A 25514-nucleotide genomic window follows, 5' to 3' on the forward strand; every position below is an offset into this window, starting at 1 on the left:
CATTGGAGGCATACCAGGAGGGGTAGGACCACTCCCAGAAGGGTGGATGGTGGCTGCAAGAGTGGAAATCAGGCAGCCTGGCATAGGTTGTTCAGGTACGATGAAACCCGGGCCTGGTATCTGACCTGGCTGGGGTGGATGAGGTGGTGGCATCTGGTGGTACATTAGAGGGTAGGGAGGGAGCTGCTGATGAGGCATCAAACTGGGGTGCCCTGCTGCTCCAAGTGGGGCTAGACCTGGTCCTCCTGAGTGCTGGTACGACTGTTGCGGATTCTGGCCATGCTGCTGCTGTTTCATTTGCTGTCATGTCAGGCTCATAATTCAGCATACTTTACCCGTTCCATGTGGAAGTTCTGGCATCCAGTAAGCAACTGCTGCCTCTGTTGTTCAAGAGCCTCTTTTTTTCTGTTCATGATAATTTCCAGCTCCTCAAAATGTGGAAGTTTGATCTCTAGTTTCTTCATTTGTGTCTCAACAAGGAGAGCTACTAGGGACTTGATCGTTCTCTCTTCCCACCACTAAGATGCTTGGCTTTAGTAGGCGCTGAGGCAAGAGCAGCTACAGTGGCTGTGGCAACATTTCCTTCAGAAATTTCATGTTCTACTTTCTTCTTCCCGATATCACTTCTCTTTCTTTGCATGTATCAGCGAGTTCTTTGTTCTCTTCAGTTTCTTTTTCTTCTGATTTGGTGTCCTCACTAACTTCACCATCCCGTTCCTTGTCACTGTTTTTTTTTTTTTTTTCATTTTCTCCATCCTGTGTTTACCACTTTCTTTTCTTTCATTTTCCACTTTGCTTTCTGCCTTTTCAGGCTGGTGACCATCAGGATCTGTTTCCATTTTTTCCTCTTCAGCTCCTTCCAACTTTTCCGGCACATTGGGCCCTGTGCCTGCAATACAGCTGCTTTCCAGACCCTAGGTGGGATCCCAAAGGCTGAGGCTGCTTCTAGTACTTTCTTGACATGATCTTCAACCAATTCCAGTGGTACCTCCTCCCAGACCCGAGAAAACTCCTCCAAAGCCACTTTAGCTGCAGCAAATACTACATGAGGGCCCACTACAGATGCCAGAAAAGCAACAGTACTTATGTCAGGGTTTCCTGACTGACTGAAGGGAACAGGCTGGTAGGCCAGAGGCCCAAGGGAAGCATCTGAATTCTCAAGATATGGGTCCTCAATGGGAAGGTTCAAGAAATGGAGCATACATTCATCCTGAGTACGACTTCCAACATGTTCTGACACTTTGTTCCAATCTCCCTTGTACATCTCCAGCGCCTGGAGGAGTAGAATGGTCCCCTGTTCAGTCCATTCTCTTCCAGCACTAGCACTTTTACTCTTTGCTAATGTATTCTTGGAGTAAATGTCAGTATGGAGACCAAAGTTCTGTAAATTAGTAGATTTTTCCTTGTTCTTCTCAGGAAAATTTAACATCTGCTGAGCAGTAGGAACCTGAGGTGACCAAAGATGCAGTGGCACAAGCCCAGAGAGGGTATCAGCTAATATATTAAAATGAGGAGTAGGAAGAGATCCCATTGCCTCATGGTGTCTTAACCCTTTGTCCTTGAAGGCCTTATTTCATTACCTCTGGTCCTAATGACGATAGGTCATAAGACCCCTATTCCAGAGAGGATCCTGCCCTATACCCAAATTAATGATGTCACCTTTGTTTCCAATGATGAATTCTATTTTTTCAAACATCCCATGTCTACATAAGTCCTCCCTCAAATTGAGATATTCACATCTGAGCATTTCTTCACTTGCCTCTGAAAGGTATGCTTTTGAAGAAGAACACCAAGGTGTCCTTTGTTTTACAGTATATATATTTTGTATCTTGTCATTATATTGCCCATAACAGTTTTGATGTGTGTTTGCTTAACAAAGTGATTTGATGTACTAATTTTCCACCAAGATGTGACATAATATGCAGATTATCTCTTTTGTCATGTGGAAATACTTTGCCTTGAATTACGATACAATGAATACTCGATAAACTTGAGAAATAAGCAAGAGTTCTTAGAAGGGTATATAGGGGCCAAGGAAAAACTTATCCTTCACCCACTTAAAGTTCACTAAAAATCACTGAAAGGGCTGGGGCACCAGCCACATACAATGGAGCCAGCAGGTTTGAATCCAGCCCTGGCCTGCCAAACAACAATGACAACTTACAACCAAAAAAATAGCCAGGTGTTGTAGCAGGCACCTGTAGGTGTTGTGCCAGGTACTCAGGAGGCTGAGACAAGAGAATTGCTTAAGCCCAAGAGTTTGAGGTTGCAGTGAGCTGTGATACCATAGCACTCTACTGAGGGGGACTTACTGAGACTCTGTTTCAAAATAAATAAATAAAATAAAAATCACTGACAGAAAGCAGAATAGGAGGAAAGGCATTATAAATTTATTAATGTGTACACAGAAGTCTTCAAAATGAAGCCTCACAAATATAGGGGAAATTGTCCATTTTTATGCATAAAAAGTATAGATAGTGATGTAGAAATATGATTAGACAAAAAGCATATGATCTAACACAGACTGAGTGGGGAAATATAAAAGGCCTGTCTTTCTAGAATCTTCTTGGCTTCTCTGAGTGTTCATTCCTTCTTTTTGGATATGGGGCAGAATTTTCTCTGAAATGGGGGCCTTATGAACTGTAGTCGAGCAAGGTAGGTTGGATAATTTTTATGGCCATTTTTTGTACAGAATTATGTAGGAAATGTTTGAGTAATATTTTTTCATTGTATGACTGGCTTTGGGGGAAAGGAGTTGTGATTTCTATGACTCATGTTAGGGAAGAGGAATTCTAGTTTCTATGCCCAGCCTATAGAGAGAATGAGAGGAAGGCATAAGACTGTCAGAGAAAAACTTTTGCTTCTGTGACATCCATCTGGGAATCGTTTTATGTGTACCAATTGGTACATATATGATGGCTCAGGTGATGTATTTAAGAGATATTTGTAATGGTTCTTACCTCACCATGGACAGTTGGAGTAAGTTTTGGCATGTTTTTCATGCTCAGAAAGTTTCAGGACATCAAGTAAATCATAGGCACTTACCAAATGTTTCTTATGGAAATTATTAGGCCATTGGCTTGCTTACTGAAGAGATGGGAATAAATCCTATGCAGTATTTAATTCATGGAATTTGTATTTGTGTATTTTGACAAATAAAAACTAAAATATCTAGAAAAGACATTAGAAGTATATATGTTTATATGTGTGTAATGTAATATCATTATATATATATATATATATATACGCCTCTATGTTATATGTTAATATCAAGGCTCTAATGCAAAGATGATAATGTTCAGAAAAGCAGTGGGGTTAATTAGGGAAGGCCTATTATACCCAAATCCTATTCTTTTATTGAGTCAATTTCTTATTCTTTCCTCACTGGAGATAAGGAACAGCTGGTTCCTGTCCTCCATTTAATAGATCATCATATTTCAAACACAATTCTCAGAGCAACGCTTCATCTCCTCTTTGCCAAGCTAAACAATACCACTTCCTTAAACTTTTCCTGTGGGACCTATTAACCCTTGAATCATAGAGCACACATTTGAAGAAGATTGCCTTTCATAACCCACAACACAAGCCTGTTAATTATAGTTAAGATGAAAGAAAAAATATTTTGACAACCACTATTTAGCCTTGGTAATTATTCTATTATCAAGAAAAACAGTACTTCCACCATGGATACATATAAAAGACAACTTAATTTGATGGACATATATTTAGGTCTGTTGTTCCAGACACATCCTCAAAATATATCCATTAGTTCATAAGAATTATAGTTGAACTGTCCATCACAGTTGCTTTTGTGGTCCCTAGTGATGGTGATAAGCAAATGTACCATGCGGTGATCCATCTGGATCAACAATAGGAATAGATCAGCCAATCAATTGACTTTTTTGACTTAAAAGCTGTTTCCCTTCCCAATACTTGGATTGGAGCCCCTGAAGATTGGTCTTTAAGGGAGCATAGTCCAACACAGACACAGGAAATAAGTTTTATTCCATCTGCCAAGTGGATTCCTTAACTACGTTTTTTGATCTTGCTTCCTTGATTAGCTGGAAAGCAAATCATCATTGATTAACCAACCCTGCCCTGCATGTGGACAAAGTAAATGGTGACATATAGAATTCAATTTGTCATATTGAAATGGCAAGAAGACTGTAATGTGAGACAAAAGCCCAAATTCTAAAACTCTGAAGAGTTTATCTAAACTTTTTTAACCTCAGAGGCTATGAAATGAAAATATTATTTTATCTTCCTGAAAGCAGGAAGCAGAACTAGAAGTCTTGAAATTACGTAAAGCTTTAAAATATATGATTCTAAGTGTCTCTGAAGAACACTGCTGACTTAGGTTTACCAAATCTACCAGGAAACATACCGATGGCATTTTACCATTATATGGTCTTGGCTGAAAGTAGCTATTTCAGTACTAAATTCAATCACTTATTTCTGAGCCAACAAAATCTAAAGTTACATATTAAAATATCAAAACCAGAAAAATAAGGTGGGAAAGAAAAATAACCACCGTATTTTCCATTTGTTCATTATGGTCCATTTTGTTGGCTGTCAAAAACAATATCTAATTTATAATATTTTGTATTTAAGCATCTGGCAGTTTGATTAATTTGATTAATTAATTTCTTCGAATTCTGTCAACTCTGCTGCACCATAACTCACATAAAGAACTACACAATGAAAACTAGTTTTAAAAAGAATTAAGGATGTCATTATTTGAGGTTTAATATTATTAAGTTCTCACCTAGAAAAGGCAAAGTGAGGTAAAATGAGAAAACTAGGAGAAAAAGAATAAAAGTAGGTCTTCAAGCTAAATGTACATTACAGAATATATAACGAAGGTTTTATTGTGTGTCAGATTTTATACACGTATATACAATATTTCAAAGGATGCTATGTAGTTTCTTCAAAGGAGTATTTGTTGGGAAATGCTTTCTTATATTTAGCGCTAGTGTTTGATTTTCAGTTAAAAATGAGACAGCTTGGTACATTCCGATGCTGCCTTCTGCTTGGCACTCAAGTGTGGTAAGTTTAGCAAGACCCTCATGGAGAAAGTCTGCTGAAGAAATAGGTCATATCCTTGGGTCAAATATTTTCCTCTGGGGGTGAGAAATCCATTCATTTGCTGCACTAGTTGTTATGCAATCTGCTATCTGGACATCATCCCGCTGATATGTTGAAAACATCCCTCAACTGACAACTTTCTGAACTGGTTTTCCCAGCTATCCAGCTGTTGGGCTGATAGCCACCCCACATTTTCCTGACCACTGCAGTTTCACAAGCAGGGGCCTAGTGAGGTAATCACCTGATCTCAGCAAATCTATTGCATGAAGGGAATTTCATTAGCATTGTCAGAGCAGCTGGATTGACTAACTGCTTTCCTATGCAGATTCAGAGTGTGTGAATTCTGGAGTCCTGCAATGGTGTTCCCAGGTTCCTGCTGGCATGCTGCTGAGCCTGGCTCATGCTTCTCTCTTAGGTGGTTAATCAAACTGCCCATTTCTGGAAAAGTTCAGAAACACATTGAAAAAGTCCATGTGTGGCCTCTCTCATTACATGGGATTGACCTATTATTTCAAAACTATGCAAGGGGCTCAGCTCCTGTAGGTGAGTGACTAGGGTGCTGGCCACATACATGGGAGCAGGTGGGTTCGAACCCAGGTCGGCCTGCCAAACAACAATAACAACTACAACAAAAAATAGCCAGGCATTGTGGTGGGTGCCTGTAGTCCCAGCTACTTGGGAGGCTGAGGCAAGAGAATTACCTATGCCCAGGAGTTTGAGGTTGCTAAGAGCGGTGACACCCAGCACTCTATCAAGAGCTACATAGTGAGACTGTCTCACACCAAACAAACAAACAAAAAACTATGCAAGGGGGGCAAAATCCACATCCTCTGTCAACTCTTCTTGAAAGCCAACTTGCAAGTATAAATGCTTGATAGGACTATGTGAGAGCTTGAATAGAGATTGGATAAACTGGTGCATTTTACTCTTGCCCACATAGATAGCCATCTGTTCTGAGACTAGTTTATGTTTATTATCCAAACCAGTATAATCTTCTTAGAGACTTTGCTTTTGAATGATTTCAGATTTATCTTGAAATATTTTTTCATACTGAAATAGTTCAATATTTTTTCATCCTGTGAGAAAGACATACACTCAAACTGAAGGCAGGGGAAGAAAGAGCCTGAAATATCAGGGGTTTTGGCAAAGGCAAAGAGCTTCAAATTTATACGTGTTGAAATGTGAGGGCAGGACAGGGGGTCAGGACCTAATCATGTCACACAACTGTAGGAACATTTTGGCATTAGTATTTGTGTTCCCTCACCATCACTGTGTGCCCCATGTAAACACCAGGTTCCCAGTGGTTTTCCCATGAGTACCCTACTCCAGCCAGACACACTTCCCTATGGCTGCAGGTCAATAAAGTGACCTCACTTTCTCCCCATATTCAATGTTCCAGCTCTTCAGTTCTAGCTCACATCTAAGTATTATTGTTTGAGAAGATATCATGAACTAATTACCTAAAAATAGATGACTAGCTCTCAGTATATATATTTAAATAAGAAATTGGTAGAGACTGAGATGGCTTCATTGAAAAAAGTGACGAATGACACAGTCCCTGGTGCCATGGGGTGGAGTAGACAACAATCTGTCAAAAATACTCTCCTGAAGCTCCTCAAATCAGTGCATGAGTGTCTATAAAATTATAACACAATGCACAGTGCTCAAGATATTCCAGGGACTGTTATCAAGGGAAACCCCCCCAACGGAAAGAACTGTGTTTTATATCTAGGATGTGGAATCTGCCTTTTCTTAAAATCCAACATGGTGATCAGAAGCAAAAAAAAAACAGAAACAGATGCATGAGAAACAGAGAGGAGCTCACAGACAGCCTGATGGGATGGGATGGGATGGGTGTTTAATCCAATAAAATGAAGTGAACATTGATCCCCCATCCACTACCTTTGTGTGGTCCCAAATCATACAGGCCCCTGTGAAGAATTACCAGAGGTTCCAGTGTGACTATAGTCTAGCTGAGTTTGAAAAAATTTCCAAAGCCTCAAATGTTTTACAGTCAAACAATTGCTCTCAGGACCTACTTTCAGTTATGAGACAGTATGTGACAACCTGTGAGCTCAGGGACTTGGAGGCCTTGAGTTCTCTCATCCTGAGGCCACACTAATTGAAATTTTTTAACTGTTGCTTTTCATATATGGAGTGATAGAATAAAGTAAATCAGTTAAGTTACGCTGATCCAGGGACTCATCTGTAGTTCTTCCTGCAGCCATTTCAAGGGCAGTTTCTATGGATCCAGCTTCCTTCCAATCCCAGCCTGGGTTGAAACTGCCTCATTCATATCTTGTCCTTAACTCAGCATATTTTATTAATTGCAATGAGCATGAGTGGTTAGAACCTCCATCTTTGTTTCAATCTTTTCAGGTAAGCAAATGAGAACATTTGCTGAATGTTCACTGTGAGTAGGGCATATCATTAGAAACTGTATTTACATAAAAAGCAAATACACACACACACAAACAAAACAAAATATAAATAACACTGTTTTCCTGGTTCTGAAGTTGGACTGGAAGGGGGGGGTGTTATGGGAGGAGAAAATACACACATCCTACTCTGAATGTAATCAGAACTCTACTTGAAACCCATCTCCTAAGAATTGATTCTTTTGCTGACTGAGATTCAGATTTTTTCTCAGGTCACGGTCACTGCTCTGCTGTCCTAGTGCATGTTGGTCTCTCTGCTCAATACTCACAGCTTTGATGGAATATCAAACCACATTCACAGGATTGGTATGTATTGGTTTGTACCTGTCCAACCTCCCTACTTACAAGATCAAATTTCTGAGAGTAGATATCCCACCTTCTCGTGTTCCTTACTCTTGATACAGATCCCCACTCAAAGGACTCAATTATGCTGTAAGACAGCCACTTTCCAGACTTAAGATCACAGTTTACAGGCAGCCTTATCCAAGAGGCCTTCCTGGGAGCTTGTCTGAAACATGGCCCATCACTGATAGTCTACGCTTCACCATCACAGGTGTACTGCAAAAATTCTTAAAGATCATTCATTAAATTATTTTCTAAAGAAGTTCAGAACACAGTAAGTATATTCTTTGTTTAACTTTTTTAAAAAATCAATGTAATTTAAGTGCACCATGGAAGTTTAACATAGGTTCAAGTGTGCTGAGAGGTTAAAAAAAAAAAAAGGTTGATAGACATTGCTCTAGACCAATCAGTATCATAGAATCTATAATCATAGGGCAGTAAGCAGAATTAGAAATCATGTAATCAATTGCCTCACTTTATACTATGCTAACTGAAGCCAGGAAAATGTAGGTGACTTGTTCAAGGTTATTAAATGTGCCAATGGCAGAATAGGAGCCAGAGCCTTTGATTCTGCACCAGGTAACAATTTAGAAAGAATTAATTGATATGAACTGAACAGGAACTGGGACAACACCTTGGGGAGTACAAAAATGCTCTGGAGCTGCCAAATAGGAATCCAGAGAAAGAAATTACAATAACAGCCACCATTTATTGAGAAGCTATTATGTGCAGAGCACATCACTGACATTTTATAAAATGATCTCTAATACTCACAACAGCCCTGTAAGGTAGATATTATTCATCTTATTTTCCAAATGAAGAAACAGATTCAGCAAAGTTAATGAAGTAGCCAAAGGTCACAGAAGTTAGAAAGAAGATTCACACAGAACTATGCTGAACCAAAGCTCACACTCTTTCTGCTACACCAAATGTTCTGAAGTAATACTGCAGATGTAAGGGCCACGTTTAATCTGACCAGATGGCTCCTATAATGGAAGCGTGTGGTGGGTAGGTTCAAAATGATCAAATCAGACGTGATTACAGGATATTAGTCATGCTGGACTTAAGAGTTAGGACTTTAATAGAGATTTACTAACTGGGTTACATTTGAAAATTGGTGCTTCAGGAAGGGAACTCCTGTAGTGAAGACTGATGATTAATCAGTTGGAAGGTGATAAAGACATGGATACCAGAAATAAGGGCTTTATTATTTTTCTTTCTTCGTTGTTTCCTCAAAACACTCAGAACTATTTCAGCAGGATGATTTGAAGAGTGATCTCAGACATTTTTCCTTCTTGTATAACCAGCATTGATTTTGAGTGTGTACTTAATTCTAGCAACTGTTTTGATTGGTCACACATCTGTTCCAATGAAAGCCCATGCTATCGCAGATGTTTCCATGTTGAATATGATTTCTATGCCTATCTAAAATAAATCCAAACCATCCTTCAAAGGTTCAGGCCCTACCTTCTCTGTGCACCTCGTGATTCAACATCTTCATTAGTTAGTCCTTATTTATATGTTAATCTGATGTCAGTGTTGCATGGGGCCCTGAAATTTTAAATTTTACTCAAGGGCCTTTCCATCTGGAACTTCCCACTTAAAAATAGAAAAAAAGAATCCTTCAAAATGGGAGAGAAAGGGATATAGAAAGAAATTAAGAGACAGGAAGTTCTCTCATTTCTTCTTGGAAATCAAGGTTGCTGTTGCAAGTAGGTTTTCACAGAACACTTGATAAAGCTGTTTAGTGTTTTGCTAATGCCAGCCTTTCACCTCTTATTAACAGACATCAGTCCTTCTCTCCACTCAGAGTTCTCTTTGTCTTTTCATTCTGTCTGCACAAACTTTCATTTTCATCTGGAAAACTCCCTATTATTGCCACCACAGAATTCTATATTCAAACATCTCCAAACAATTACATTTTATGACTGTTGATTTGAGATTGCATATTTCCCTTTTAAACTGGAAATATCTCATATGTGAAGATTTTGATTTTCAAATTAGTTTTGATTTTCAACCTATAATAGAATAAGGCAGGCATTGCTTTATAAAAGTTTTCATAGTATCTCAAGAATGGAAGAAAAAGTATCCAGTGTACTCAGTCTTACTATGAAACCAATTTATAGGTTTCTTATGAAAGCTATAACCCAATTATAGCCCAAGAAGAAGGGGAAAGGGGAGGGGGAGGGGAGGGGAGGGGGGAGGATGGGTGAAGGGAGAGTAGTTGGTGGGACCACACCTGTGGTGCATCTTACAAGGGTACATATGAAATTTACTAGGTGTAGAATATAAATGTCTTAACACAATAACTAAGAAAATGCCGTGAAGTTTATGTTGACCAGTTTGATGAAAGCATTTCAAATTGTATCTAAAACCAGCACATTGTAACCCATGATTGCATTAATGTACACAGCTATGATTTAATAAAAAAAAAAAGTTTTCATAAGGAAAGAAGGGGGACAGAAGAAGAAATCAATATCTATGAATAACAACACTAAATCTAAAGTAGTTGTGATTATTTTTCACTGGTATTTCTCATTTCTCAATTTATGTTTGATTAAAAGAGTGAGTGAGATGAATTATGTTACATTAACATGTAAACAAGTCATATACATCTACGTCTACCTCTTATACCAACCAAGTAAAGTGTTTAAAAGAAATATTTGGGTCATTTGGAATATCAGTCACATATAAACACAGAATAAGTAAGAATCTAGATCCAAGTAAAACTTGGTTATTGTTTAGGCGAAACTCATTATTCTGCTCACCTTTTTCCTAGCGCCTACCTAGCAGAGGGCTGGGAACATGTTACTGAAGGGAAGAGATGATGGTTTAATCATTACAGTGTTTACCCTCCTGCCCCAGCACAGTATCTGACTTATAGCAACTTTTAAGTCAAATGTGAGGGAATGTTAAAAATGATGTTACATGCTGTATGCTTGTTGACTGAGTCCTGGTTTTGTTACTAAGCAGTTCTATCACCTCTGTGAGCCGCATTTACCTCATCTGTGAAGAGGATTGAAAAAATATATAAATATACCATATACACATACATGATATACACACCTATAATGCAAGCATATATTATTATTATTTTATTTATTTATTTTGTTTTAGAGACAGAGTCTCACTTTATCACCCTCAGTAGAGTTCTCCTGGCGTCACAGCTCACAGCAACCTCCAACTCCTGGGCTTAGGCAATTGTCTTGCCTCCCAAGTAGCTGGGACTACAGGCACCTGCCACAATACCCAGCTATTTTTTGTTGCACTTTGGCTGGGGCCAGGTTCGAACCCATCACCCTCAGTATATGGGGCCATCACCCTACCCACTGAGCCACGGGTGTTGCCCAGGAAGCATGTATTATTTACATACATATATTACATCCATGTATAGATTCACACAGACACATACATACACGTATGCCTGCCCACATTTGTTGTTCTAAAGATCACTAGGGATACAAGAAAGACTAAATAAATCCTAAAATGCTTGAGAAATGTGAAGTGAAGTAGGCTTCTACTGATGGACTGCAGTAAACAAATTAGTTCCCCCTAAGAGGAATAGCAATTTCCAGGATTCAAGTGAGGAAGTTAATAAGTATTAATTAATTTATTAATTAATAAATAAAAATAAAGCCAAGGATGGGAAGAATCTACCTTTTTTCCAGTTTTGACACTCAAACTAACTTTTTTCATGCTTTATCACTTTCTTATCAGTTAAAAGATTAGATGGGTTCTTTTAAGGGGGTCGTTAAGTATAATTATTAGCTTTATTTGTAAATTCTAATTAAAACCACTAAGCTATAGTTTAGGGAAGCCCAGGTGGATGGAGATGTGTCCCTCCTGGAACAAAGTTGGCCCTCTCTGTGGGAATCTTTCACTGAAACATAGTGACTCCCACTTCAGGAATCTGTGAGTATCAGTTCATCACTAAGCAGATATTTCTAAGAAACACGCTTTATCAATTACTTCAGAAAATAGGTATTTAAAAAGAAAAATCAAGATTCATCAACTTAGATCTGATCAGATTCAGTTCTTTAAAGTTCGTCCCCAGAAAACTATTCTCTCACTGGTGGTTTATTCATGTGGTTTAGTGTTCTCTAAAGGAGATAAAGTTCCAGATTCAATTTCTGAACAATTACCTTCAAATTTTCTCAAGAAGTAAGATATTATCTCTGTACATATCTGATTTCTGCTGAAGGAGCAGCCAGAAATAGAGTCAGAATAATCTGAAAACAAGTTGCCCCTTGAAAAGGGACTTGGAAGGAAGACATCCTCCCTGAGTTCTACATGCGCTCCAGGAACTAGGCATTGTGATGATATACATATATTCACTTATCTGATCCCTTCAAGGAGAAATTTGAATCTTCATACCCCAGAGGAGAAAACCAGACCTTAGTCATCCCAGAAGACTCACCAAAGGTAATTTAGATGCTAAATGCTGGAGCAAATCCTGAAACCAGGTGTGTCAGATGCTTGGCATGACACCACAGGGTGGCAGGTGATCCAGACGGCTTCCTTTCATCCCAAGAACTTTTCCCCACTGCCTCCATCTTTCTTTTAGATTTGTAATGGACTATATTAAAGGACTCTCTTATCATTTGGTTTCCATTTGGATTCTGTTCATAGAAGCCTAAGAGGAAGATGGGAAAAGGGAAGCAAGAGGGGGCAGGTAGAGTTATTTATTACCTGGATCCTTCCCTGCAAAGTCTCCTTGGGATGTCTGTGTTCCTCAACAGAAAAACACTACTTTGCTTAGGTGTGTTTGGTGCAATTCTATTCAGAATCCCAGGAACTCCTTCATCTCCTTACCCTCCAGGTGAGGGGTGACAACAGCTCCTCTCCTGCTAATCCCAGGTTCCTCCACCACTTATGCCCCTTCTATACCAGCCTACCTCTCAGTAATTATATTCCCCTGGAATTACAAAAAGAATTGTGTTCCCCATCCATCTCCTATTGGGACCCCGACTGATAAGGTGAACCTGGGATACTGATAAGGTGAATCTGGGATGTCTTACTTGTGTACAACACTTGCATAAAAATAAAATTGCAACATATAGACTTCGTCCCAACATCATAGTGCCACAAGTTTGTTGCTAAATCTGTTTTTTGAAGTGATTCAAAGTTTTAAACTATTTGTGACTTAGGAACTCATAACTAAGAATGACTGCTCCCCTAGAACCGTGTTCCCTAGACAAGAAGCCTGCTATGACTTTTAATCATGAAAAATGCATTCACTGCAGAAATTCAACAGTAACCATTGAAGCTTATGTAGAGAATGTTTTCAATCAAGAAAATGCATGGGAGCAGTGAGTAAAGTTTTAGAGGAAAGGCAGAATTTGGGGATGCTGGGGGAAATATAAATTGAGGTCATACATTTTAAAATGTCTATCTCAGACTCCAACAAATAAATGTATCCTTCAGGAGTTTACAATGAAGGAGAAAAATCATTTAAGCGACTGTTAAATGTTTGTGATAATTACTCACCCTATAATAAAATCAAGTTCTTAAAAAATCTCATTGAAAACTTTTTGTTGTTGTTGTTGTTAAAAAATATTCTTAGCACAGATTATATGTCTTTCCTGGTGAAAAGTGAATGAAGAAAGAAACATGGTTCTTGGATGAGTTTGCTCTTCTCTTTCTGTTTTCTTAAGTTCCTTTTATTAAAAAAGATAAAGGGGCAAAAGCCTTAAGTAAAAATTATGAGAGCTTACTACAAACACAATTATTATTTCAGGGAATCCCAATTAAGCAGTGAAACAAAACAAAAACAAATAAACAATTAACCGCCCCACACTGAAAAAAATGAATGTAGCTATAATACACAAAGATGACAACTCTTCCTCGCTCATTCACTCATTAAGAAATGAATATTTTCCTTTCCCTTTGAGGCTTTAGACAAAGTCACATGGAGAACTCCTTAAAATTATGAAGGAAAAGTCTTTTTTCTCAGACTCTGTTTCTACACGTCTTAGCAATGGAACCACTCACTGTAGAGAGAGATCATCTGAATGAAATCCCAATTCTGTCCCTTACTGGATGATTGACTGTGAGTATGTGATGGAAATTCTGTGTCTCAGTTTCTTTTGTGCACAACGGGGATTTAGCTGTGGTGAGAATTAAATATGATATTGTGTAAAGCACTTAACAGTTCCTGGCATGAAATACATATTAAGTAAGTGGTAGCTAACATTGCTGTCCATGGGGGTGACCTTACTGGATTATGCTGCTATCATCAATGCACTGTGCAGCTAGATTTCTTCCTGAGTCTGTCCTATCCCGGCAGAAAGGCGTGGGTATTCCTGGTCCACTCATACCCTCAGATAATTGGCCACCTGGAGCCTTCACTGCTTGATATCATTAACAATATCTTCTCACATATTTTTTTGTCCTTTGTGTTTAGCCTTAAAAGAAGGCTCACAATCCTGTACTAAGTTAAACATGAGTAAATAGATAAGCTTCCAAAAGTGTCAAACTGGTCTTTTGTGTGTTTCTCTGTGTGTTACTTTGCCAGAGTTAAGTTATCATGCATTACTTGGCAAGAGATATCAATTTCTTTGACTTGAAAAAAGGGAAGAAATTGAAGATGAAAAATATAAAGGACAAAGAATGTTATAATGAAAAGGAATGGCGTAGATGACTTCGGTTTTTCAGTCAAGAAGTATTGTTATGCATGTGAGGCTTGTTCTTCAAAATCAGCCACTCAGGACTGCACTTGGGTGAGCTGACATCTACCAGCGGGTTGGGCTTTTGCTAAATTCCCTTCCTTGGAAAATAGGACTTTCCCCATTCGCAGGTTTAACCAGCAAGTGGATCCTTCCTCATAGTAGGTTACAGAGTTAGAGGAAAGAAAATTGTATAATAAAATGCTTAAGCCATCTTTTGGCCTCACACAGTGACCATTGTCTGTCCCTCTTTGGAGGTGTGACTGTATTTTCAGATGCAGCAAATATCACATTTGGAATTTGAGGGATTGCTGAGAATTGCTAAAGCTAAGTCCATCCCATACTCCATGACTCTAAAAAGGTCTTATTTGCTTCCTACTTCCTGAGATGGTGGCTGTGTGTTAGGGATATCTGGGAAGCCAACTTAACAACAGCCCGTAAGGCCTCCTGTGATATAAAATAATGTTCGAGAAATGTGAACCACTGTAAGGCCAGATGATCAGCAGAGTGTAGGTGGTATTGGGGCGGGGCCTGAGCACCATCTTCACGGTGCCCATAAATGCCAGGAAGGAGACTGGGAGAGCTTAATGCTGCATTGGAAGAAAGGCTGAAGCCAACATAAGCTCTGGGCAGCCTTCATTCAGAACTGAAACAAAATTTGACCATTTCAACTTTCATTTCTCATTATCTGCCAGAAACCTGAAATAGTTTACTAGGAGAAAAGAAAGCAAGGGGAAAGAGAGGAAAAAAGACCATTCCGCATCTTTTCTGAAATCCTGTTCAGAGGATTTGCTGCAAAGGCATTCCAGCTTCAAATAAGACTGATTAAAATAAAATTACTCAGTCTCCTGACCCATGGCAAATTTCATGAGCGGCAATTTGTCTAGTAGTTGAGCTGTGAGTACAATCTGATTGGCTATAATTTAGGTTTATAGTGCCTACTTTTTTCCCCTCAAACAGTAGAATCCAGTGATCCTGAAATAAAGAATTAGAAGGGAAAATGGAGGATTTAGTATAAGCTAAGAAGAAATGGAAAGAAAAAATATGAGAAAACTGTTTGCTTTTCTAAAAGCTTGAATTTGCAATACCTCTGGAGCTTTGCGAGGGGAAAATGTCTGCATTTGCACCCGTGCGTTTCATTCCTTTTCCTACCCGCCTGTGTTCAGCTAGATTGCTCTCCTTCTTTTTTCTGTAATCTTTGGATTTTCTTTCTTTGTTTCCTTCTCTGATTTGTACGTCTGTAAGTCATGAGAGAATTTCAAACTATAAAAATGCTGAAGACTCACAGTACCAAGACTTTCCAACCGATCGCCCATGGCAAGTGGCTCTTTCTTCACAGGACTTGCCACCTTCACCTGCTATGCAGCTGTCAGCACTCTTAGTGACAAAGTGGCTTCCTGCATTGCCCAGGAAGACACATGAGCTGGAGGAAACTGGGGAGTCCTTAGACTGCTTGTCATCATCTAGGATGTTGGAACAAAATTTGTTAACATCCAGAAAGAAAAATCCATGCTAATGGAAAGAGAAACAGCTAATAGGCCATTGTTTAATTTTTTCTTTACCAAATAAAACTCCAGAGCTTATGTCTAGAGTGAGCCCTCTTTGGCCTTAGACCATCAGTCCTCCAAATCTATCTTTCCAATGAGTTGGACTGAGGCATGCTGGCACAGGAGGTAGAGCAGAGAGACACTCTGAAATTCAGGTCGGTGTTTAGACTTCTCGGCAATGTGTCACTGTGACTGCAGAGTGATTATATACAATTTTGACAGCAAAATTTCCAGAATTCTTTTTAAGATGTGAAAACATTCTGACTGTCCTCTTCTTTGACCCAAACTCACTTCCTACCAGTACCTGGAAAAAAGCGCTTCCTTGGTTGTAGTGGCTGAAGACCAGATGAATGTGAGCTCTAACTTTGACAAGTAAGCCGACCTCTTCTAGAGATCAGGATGTAGTAAGTTCCTCAAAGGTGGGAAATACCAAGGCCTTTCCTAGGGCTCAATTAGAAGTGTCTGTGATGTTTGGTCTGACCTAGAGTGGCTATTAAGTAAATAGCTCAAGTTTCGTTTCACCACCATGGGAGCATATGGCACACAGTAGGTGCTCAGTTAAAATCTGTGGTGAGGTGAATCACCAAGCAAAACTCCTGACTATATAGTTGTGGGTCATTAACTGGGGAGAACCCCTCAACAACCTGCATCAATAGGCTGTTGCCTGCACACAGCACATTGCCTGCCTCTAGGATTTCTTACAGCCATCTATTCTTAGAAAAAGAAATCCTGGAGCTGATCTGCCAGAACAATGGGTTCAGACATTCCTTCCTCCTCACCGTTGTGCTCTAAACTAAAAGACGTTAGTCCTATGGAAGGAAAACCGGCTTTGAGTTCAGTTTGAACTAGGTCTGAATATTAGCTCTACAAGTTGTATGTTAACATGGACAAATTGCTTTGCATCTCTGAGGCTTAGTTTCCTTTTCTACAAAATGAGAATAATAAAATCTACCTTTCAAGAATGTTAGGAGGATTAAGTAAAATGAGGTATCTAAAACTCCTGGTACCTAGCAGGATCTTAATAAGTGAGCACGGTTATGATAAAAACTTATATGAAGAATACTTGGCAGTTTTCTGCAGAAATCCCTGTTTCTAATTCACTTCTTCTCATACATTGCTTAAGGCCACCTTTTGAAAAAAGGAAAATTTTATTGAACTACCAGTGCTTATTCTAAAATATATAATCACGAGAGAGTCTAAAATGAGAATCAACCATTCTTCTTATGTTTTCAGGATTGCCGTAGAGTCTCATTAATTTGATATTCAGGGGAGCATGGAAAATTGATTCCAACTGAAAGTCATTTAACAATTTTTTATTATGAAAAGATTCAAACTTATGCACAAGTAGATAACGACCCCGATATAGCCATCAGCCCTTTTCAGGTGGTATGGAAACCTAAACCCTCAGAACCTCATGTGATATCTTCTATTCCATATTTTCTCAAGATGATAAAGAAGATCTATACCTATATTCTTATTTCATAGTTGAGATAGCTGAGCTTCACAGAGATTGTGATGTGTCCAAAGCCACATTTCAAACTGAAAGAGGAGTAAATCCCAGGGCCCGGCTCTGGCTCTGGCACCCACTCTACAACCCTTCTCTTCTACAACACTTCTTAATACATACAGGAGGGAAGAGAAGTCCTAAGAATAAAACAAGTGAGCTAGTTTGGTTAGTACCACTTGCTAGTACACCACCCATCCTCTTGCTAAAGTAATTTAAATCAGTTAATTATTTCTACATAAACAAGCATTTTGGGATTTTTGGAGATGGAGTTTCACTCAGTTGCCCTGGTTAAAGTGCTGTGGCATCATAGTGTACAGAAACCTCCAACTCTTGGGCTTGAGCAATCCTCTTGCCTCAACCTCACAAGAGGACTACACGCATCTGCCACCAAACCCAGGTAGTTTTTGTATTTTAGTAGAGATGGTGTCTCACTCTTGCTCATGCTGGTCTTGAACTCCTCAGTGCAAGCAATCCACCTGCCTCGGATTCCCAGAGTGCTAGGATTACAGGCATGAGCCACTGTGCCTGGCTGACAAACTCTTTTCTAGAAAATTTTAATTTATACAACCCTAAATCTATTTCAGATTTAAAAGCAGGCCCTTTCCTTATTACCTTTCAGTGAAAATGTGCTGACTAGGTGATATTCTCTTAATTACATGAGTTTGAGGGGAATTTTTTTCCCATTAGTAGTTTTCTTTAGTCCACAGGAATGGTAATGTCGGGTGAAAGAATTTCTTACTCAGGATCCCTGTACATCACAAGGAGATACATAGCTTTGGGTAGGAAGACTCACTATCTACATTTTGAGAACCCAGGAGAATTTGGGGTTTTTGGAAGACTGGACACCAGAGGGTGCCAAAGAGCTGCATAATTTACTTCTGGCCTTTGTCCACCCATTTTTTAAGGGTAATGGGGTCAAGGTGGCACTGACAGAAGAAGTTGGCATACTTGGTGCCAGGGGATGTGTTCCTGCCTCAAAGACTTTGTTGATGGTGTAAACTCATCTGGAGCCACAAGCCACACTGATGGACTTCAGTGTGGCCATCCTCTTGTTGCTGCTGACTTGACAGTTGGTTTGGTCAATCCCATTGATTGTAAGGAAGTCAACTGTTAAAAATAGAATCAATGATGTTACCACCAGCTCACTAGCCGTTTACAGGCTCTCATAAATACTGAAAATGACTGCCCAGAGGCTGAGCTTCCAGGCTTCTTTTAGCTTTACTTTGAATTCGCTGCTTCTCACTACATCAGCAGAAGAGAGGACTTGAAAGAGCTGAAAACAGCCCAAGCTGCTTGAGTCTCTCAAGAAAGGAATTATTAATAAGACGTCAACTCCTGTTCATTAATCTTCTTTTGAAAAACTTTCCTAAATTCACAAAATATCAGGTTTGGTGCTTTGGGCTTGTTCTGAATTCCTGGTACCTACATTTCTACTTCTTAAGAACAAATAAATAATCCCTTTCCTTACTCATGAGATCAAGTCCATCTCCTCCCATGAATGTAACTACTGAATGTTTAAAACAGAGCTGGGCACCAGGTATCATGCAAAATAATAGATTCTGTACTCTGGAACCTAATGAGGACTTCAAATTAGGAAAACTTGCAGTGGGCACTGGAGACTCTTCTATAAGCCGCAGGTTTGGTTAGTGAATAGAGTAAGTACACTGATAGGAGCTCAGCTGAATTCACATTAAGAATATAAGAAATGTGTATGTGCAAATATACAAATATTATACATATCTCCACACCCTCACACACCTATTTATGTGTGTTTTTGTACATATGTGTGTGTATTATAGGGATCACAGCAAAACTTACCCATTTTTTTCCCCTGAAAGTTCACGGTAAAGGTAGATTAATAAGAAAATTTTTTATTTCCAAATACAATTCACATGGTAAAGGGAACCACAAGAATGACTACTCAATGTCTCAATGCTGGTCAGATATCTTTATAGGCACCCTTTTGAAAGGAGGGTAGAGAATGTGGAATATGGGTATAGCAAGTGATTGCTAACAGACTGACTGGTAAATTAACCTGAGAAACATGTGCTTTAAATGATTTGGACCAGGTCTGCTAGCAAATCCATAGGAGGAAAGAAATTCAGCTGCCCTCTTTGATCCCCTGATGAGGTTAGTCTGGTTTTATATGGATAGAGGGAAAGCCTTCCCTATGCTTCCTGGTTCTGAATGACCTTTAATTCACAATATTCTTTAGATTAAGTAGTCATATTTTGAGATAAAATTTCCTTAGTTCCTTCAGTATATATATAGTGTGTTTCTGCATGTATTTCTCTTATTCTTAATGTTAATTAGAATGTTAAATATATTGCAGAAATATATACACACATAAAAATGATATATAACTATTAATATACTTGGATTGATCACTAAATAAAATTTTGGAAAAGTTTGGTTCCATAGTCTGAGTCTGTTATTTTTCTTAATATCATTCAGTACTCCCTTATATAACTATTTAATTCTACATTCATGATAGTGTTCCCATTTCAATAATTTTACTTATAACATATACTCTTCACCAGTCATTCATCCATTCATTTTTGAATTTAACAAATATTGGGCACCCATCATATACCAGACATAAAGTGAGAATCTGCTTTAGGATACAACAATGAATAAGATGCAGTTTTTGGCCTCAAGGAGTTGACAGTGCACCTGGAAACTGTTACAGATATTGTGACAAACCCTAAATTAGAGACACATGTGGAGTGTTACAGACAAGATGGAAGGCTACGAACCCCTAATGCATGAGGTCAGACAGAACATCTATCTGGAAGAGGCGCCTCAACTAAATTCTAAAGGATGGGCTGAAAGTTAGGTAGAAAATGCATCATGGGAATATCTGATTGGGGGAAGGTCTACCTGTGCATCCCACCAAGGTGACAAGAACTTGCTAGATTATGTGAGTGGGTAGTAGTTCAGGATGAAGACCAAAAAGTGTCTTTATCTCCATAAAAACCAGTAGAGATGATGCTGGAGAAACAGTCAGAGGGCATCAACCACACAGAACTGTGTGTGTCATTCTATGTGGTTTGGATTTCATGATGTTGGAAATGGGGAGCTGATAGAGCATTTAGGTAGGACACTAGTAGACTCAGAGATACATCTAGAAAGACTGCACTGCTTAATTTGATCAAAAGAGGACAAAAAAAGGAGCAGCAATAATACAACTCTTTCAACAATTCAAGCAAAAGTTCACAGAGAATTGAACGCAAGTAATAGCAGTGGGGATAAAGATGGACAAGGTATATGAGACTCATGGAGATGTTTCTGTGACTATCTGTGAATTCTAGAGCATGAGAGGCAGGATGCCAAAGATGAAGGGACCTTGGATTCAGAACACAGATATTCTCTGGATAATCACTGGTACTATCCTTTTGGAAAAATTAAGCCATAGGCTTTCTGGAAGATTTGATTTTTGGAGGAAGTTTTCCTTCTCTGCTTAATATTATTACATTTCACAATTCAGGACTTAACAAAATCATATCACTGCATAACACCTATCATACTTCTAGAATGTAATATACACACCACTTGGTATAATTGTTTAAGGTTTGTAATGTCTCCACATCAATTAGCAAGGAAGAATCCTCTACTTTGTACGCACTGGCACAGCTGGATGTATAACTGAAGCACTATTGGCCAGACGTTGTGGCGGGCGCCTGTAGTCCCAGCTACTTGGGAGGCTGAGGCAGGAGACTCACTTGAGCCCAGGAGTTGGAGGTTGCTATGAGCTGTGATGCCATAGCACTCTACGCAAGGGGATAGCTTGAGGCTCTGTCTCAAATAATAATAATAATAATAATAATAACTGAAGCACTATAATATTTAAGGCTTGTCTGATTTCAGCTTATGGCTTGGCTTCAGAATGTGTGATTATTGGTTTTAAAAAACAGTCAACATTTTAACCATGAGATGAAAGTCCGCAAGTAGCTTTCAAGGTCTTTCCTAATGGACCTCCAGATAGACGCTTTCTTCAGATGTTACCCTGAGTTCTTCCATGTCTTTGACAATTCTCACACTTTTAGGTTGCTGGATTTCAAAGAAGGAGAAAAAAGAAGTTAAAATCAATAGTAGCTTGGAAACTTTAATTTCAGTGAACACCACATACTCCCCACACCGTAGTACACTCACGGTTTGGGGAGAATATACAAAGCCTTTTCTTTTTCTTACAAATGCAATTGGAGAATTCTGCAGTGTAGCATCCATACCTTCAGCAGACAGCAATCTCTTCCAAAACGACACTGAACTCCACCCCCACCCACACAGCAGCTTCCTTTGCTCAATGCTTTCTTGCTAGTCCTAGGAAGGGGTTAGCAATATTCACAAAACCAGAATCAGAACCTTTACCCTCTTTGGACACAACTCATAGATCACAACTCTGGTTTAGCCAGAAAGTAAGAGGTCACTCAAATCATTATGTTCCTAAAATAAAGATTTATCCTGATAACATAAAGAATGTTAAACTTTATTGTCACGAAAGACTAAAAAGTATAAAAAAAGAAAAATATATAAATCGTTTCAGCTATTATGATTGCTATTCATATTTTTGAGACTAGCTCACAATTACTTATCTCCTTGTATTCTTAAAATATATTAGAAATTTAAAGAAGGTATGTTGGGTATATGCACATATCAAATACACATATTATTAAAAATGGGATTATACCCTAATTTCTACTTTATAATCTACTTTTCCTCATTTAATAATATTTAAAGACATCTCTCAATGCCTCTCTATATGTATACACACACACACACACACACACACACACATACATACATACATATATGTTTTAACAGCTATGTAGCATACTAAAAAATGTGGATATACTCTATTTAGCCAGTGCCCAGTAGTAGCTAATTAGTCCTTTATCAAACTTTTGCAAATAAATGCTATGATGGCATGAATAAATGCATATACTTATATTTGCACCCTTCTTAATGTGTTTAAGAAAAATTTATAGTAGTAAAATTTGGAGTTAAAATACATACATAAATGTTAGTAATAGATTCTTCACTAAATTATTATCTAGCAAGATTGTGCCAATTTGTCATCCACAAACAGCATAAAACAGTGAGAACAAACTGAGTTTCTGTGTACTTTCACAACAGAACACCAAAGTTGGTTGATATTTTCATTACTAATTGAGACAAATGGAGGAACCCAGCCAAATAGAATGTTCCACCCAAGAAAGATGGAATGTGCCAACTCCTACCCTTCCAACCCTTTAAATTCCATCCACCTTAACCCATGTGCTGAGTTCCTTCTTGAACTCAGCCCACTTACACCTGAGTGGAATAAAGGCAGATATTGCCCACACAGAACCTGGACTGTGTTTCCTTTCATTTCGTGTTTTGGATAACTCAGTTTTGTGTGTTAATGTGCCCTCCCTTTAGACAAGAATTAAAAACAAGGTATAGCTATGAAGGAATTACTTATTTCTATAATTTGGAATAGTGGCTAGAAAATGTAGTCTTCAGGAATAAAATCTATGAAGAAATCCTATGAAGAAGTGGGACATTTAGTCTAGAGAAAAGAACACAGAGGGAGGGTTTTTTCATGATCTCCTGAGGCATTTTCTCAGCATCTAAACCAGATGGTTTTGCTTAGTTTCTTGTTCAGGCCAGGTATAAATGAAGTCATTAATATGGCCTGGTGACAGCTTTCTGTCTGCCCATTGGCTTTACAGAGGCTATCAGAATACTTGAGGGATATACTTACCTATGAAGTTATCTTTCCCTGGATCTGAGAGACAAGTGGGGTAAGTTAGTGACTAAAGGAATGCAAGGACTCTAACTAAATGTGAAACAGGGATCCTTTCACCAGAACCCTGAGGAACCTGGGCCTGAAACAAAAACTGAAATCCCTGTAGGAAATATGATTTTGCTTTTGAATATGTGCATCAAATATTCTTTTCAGTAATTATCCCGTTAAGATCTGGATTGCCTTACCATTAATACACATAACACCTAGCTACTATTACTGCAGTAACAATTCAATTCCTCCCATAGTAAAGACTCTGATGCTATTAGAAAATATGCACATACACACCCCATCCATGTTTATTCCTTTATCCATTTCACAAACATTTTCTAAAAATCTAATATGTAGCAGACACAGTTCTAAGTTCCCAGGATATTGGGAATCAAAAAATATGTTAGTTGTACTACTAAAGCTTAAACATAAGCAAGACAGTGATTAAATTTTTGTATAATTTAATATAAAACTAGTATAAAAATGTTGTAAATGGAAATAGAATGATGTCACAAGAGTCTCATAGAGGTCAGTAGCCTAAAGGTCTGAAATATGAAATAATAAAGCAATCATAAGGCAATGTTTGGACTGCTCTAAAGGCTAAACAGTTAAGGTGAAACAAAGTAGATTATTCCAAGCATATGCGACAGGATGTTCAAGGACTTCTTAGTGTAAGAGGTTTGATTTAATTAAACCAGTGTGTGGCTGACAATATGTGCTACCCAGGACCCATTCATTCACTCATTCTACATGTCAACTTATGTGCTGGGTGCAGCCCCTATACTCTGTGCCAGAAATGGAGTGATGAAAACCAAAGACTGGGTCTAGGACCTCATGGAATTTTAATCTGGAGGAAAAGACACATAGCAAATTTAAGTCACATTAAACTACAATTATGAGAAACCTCAAAATATTAAAAGATGGTTTGCTGTAGGTATTGGGCACACTTATGAGATGGAAACCAGAAGAATTCCCTGATGAAATGACATTTAAGTTGAAACTTGCAGATAAAGAAGAGAATTGGTTATTTCAAAAACAAGAGAAAAGGCTTTTAGGAAGGGGATGTTATTGATTCAAAGTTACTATGACAAGAGATATATGGTTGCACAAGTGAGAAAAAAAAAAAGATGGTCAGGGCAGCTGGAGAAGGTCAAGAGAGATGGCCTGACCTGGGAAGCCATGGTAAGTGGTTTGATCTCTATTTTAATGGCATTAAGGAAGCAGTGAAATGGTTTAGAGAGGAAAGAATATAGGATGAGAATACACTTTAAGAATATTATATGCATTGTAGAAAATTGGTTAAAGGAAGGCAACTTTGGAAATAAGTGATCAAAGTGCAGGTCATTGGAATTATCCAGGTGAAAAAGGATGATAGCTCAGAACAGAGATGTAGAGCAGGAATGAATCTGATACACTTCTATGAAGTAGGTCCAACTCAATTTTGACATTGTGACCCAGATTTGGATATCCTTTTGCCAACACAAATGAATGACATTACGTATTATAGTCATTGATTTTCCCCATCATAGTATTCCACAGTAGAAGGATCATTTTTCTACTGACAGTTGATTTTTGCACATGTAGCTTTGGTCCAGAAATGAGTTACACTGATGAACAGTCTTAAATCAGTGCCCTGAAATTAAGTCATAATGGTGCATTTTCTGGACCAGAAGTATTATGTTGCATTTTAAGTACCTTCTAAAAAAAAATGATGCAGTTTCTATTTCTAAGAAAAGAATTTAGGTTAGAGACAGAAGGGTATTCTGATAAGTTTAAAAGAAAATTAATGGATAAAGGAGGTAGAGAGGGAAAGTACTAAGTCATAAAATGGGCTAAGGACCAGGGATATCCAGTGCTACCCCCTGGGGTTCTGTAGATTGTTCATCATAATTTTCATGATCTGGCCCTCCTAAAGGTGGGTATTGAGTAACCCACTCAATTGTTTCTGGCTACCCAGTTCAGATCTGTCCTATAATTTTTAGATAAGTCATTTCAACTACTGGATCTTCTAATTTCAAAGAGTTGGGCTGCATTGCCAGTGCATGCCGATGTTTACAAATCTGTGATCCCAACCCAGTATCTCTGCAGCTGATGATATGGTATCTTCTAAAGGTGCTGAAGGAGCATCTTCCATCTAGGTCTGGAGTAGGTTTT

The 25514-nt window shown here is 38.5% G+C and overlaps 1 pseudogene; it reads right to left on the reverse strand.

Moving 5' to 3' along the window:
* On the reverse strand, positions 1-1531 carry LOC100949093 (annotated as a pseudogene).
* Between the last annotated feature and the right edge of the window lie 23983 nt (positions 1532-25514).

The sequence above is a fragment of the Otolemur garnettii genome, unplaced genomic scaffold, assembly GCF_000181295.1.
Source record: "Otolemur garnettii isolate 467f Iridium unplaced genomic scaffold, OtoGar3 scaffold00012, whole genome shotgun sequence".
Classification (NCBI taxonomy): Eukaryota; Metazoa; Chordata; class Mammalia; order Primates; family Galagidae; genus Otolemur; species Otolemur garnettii.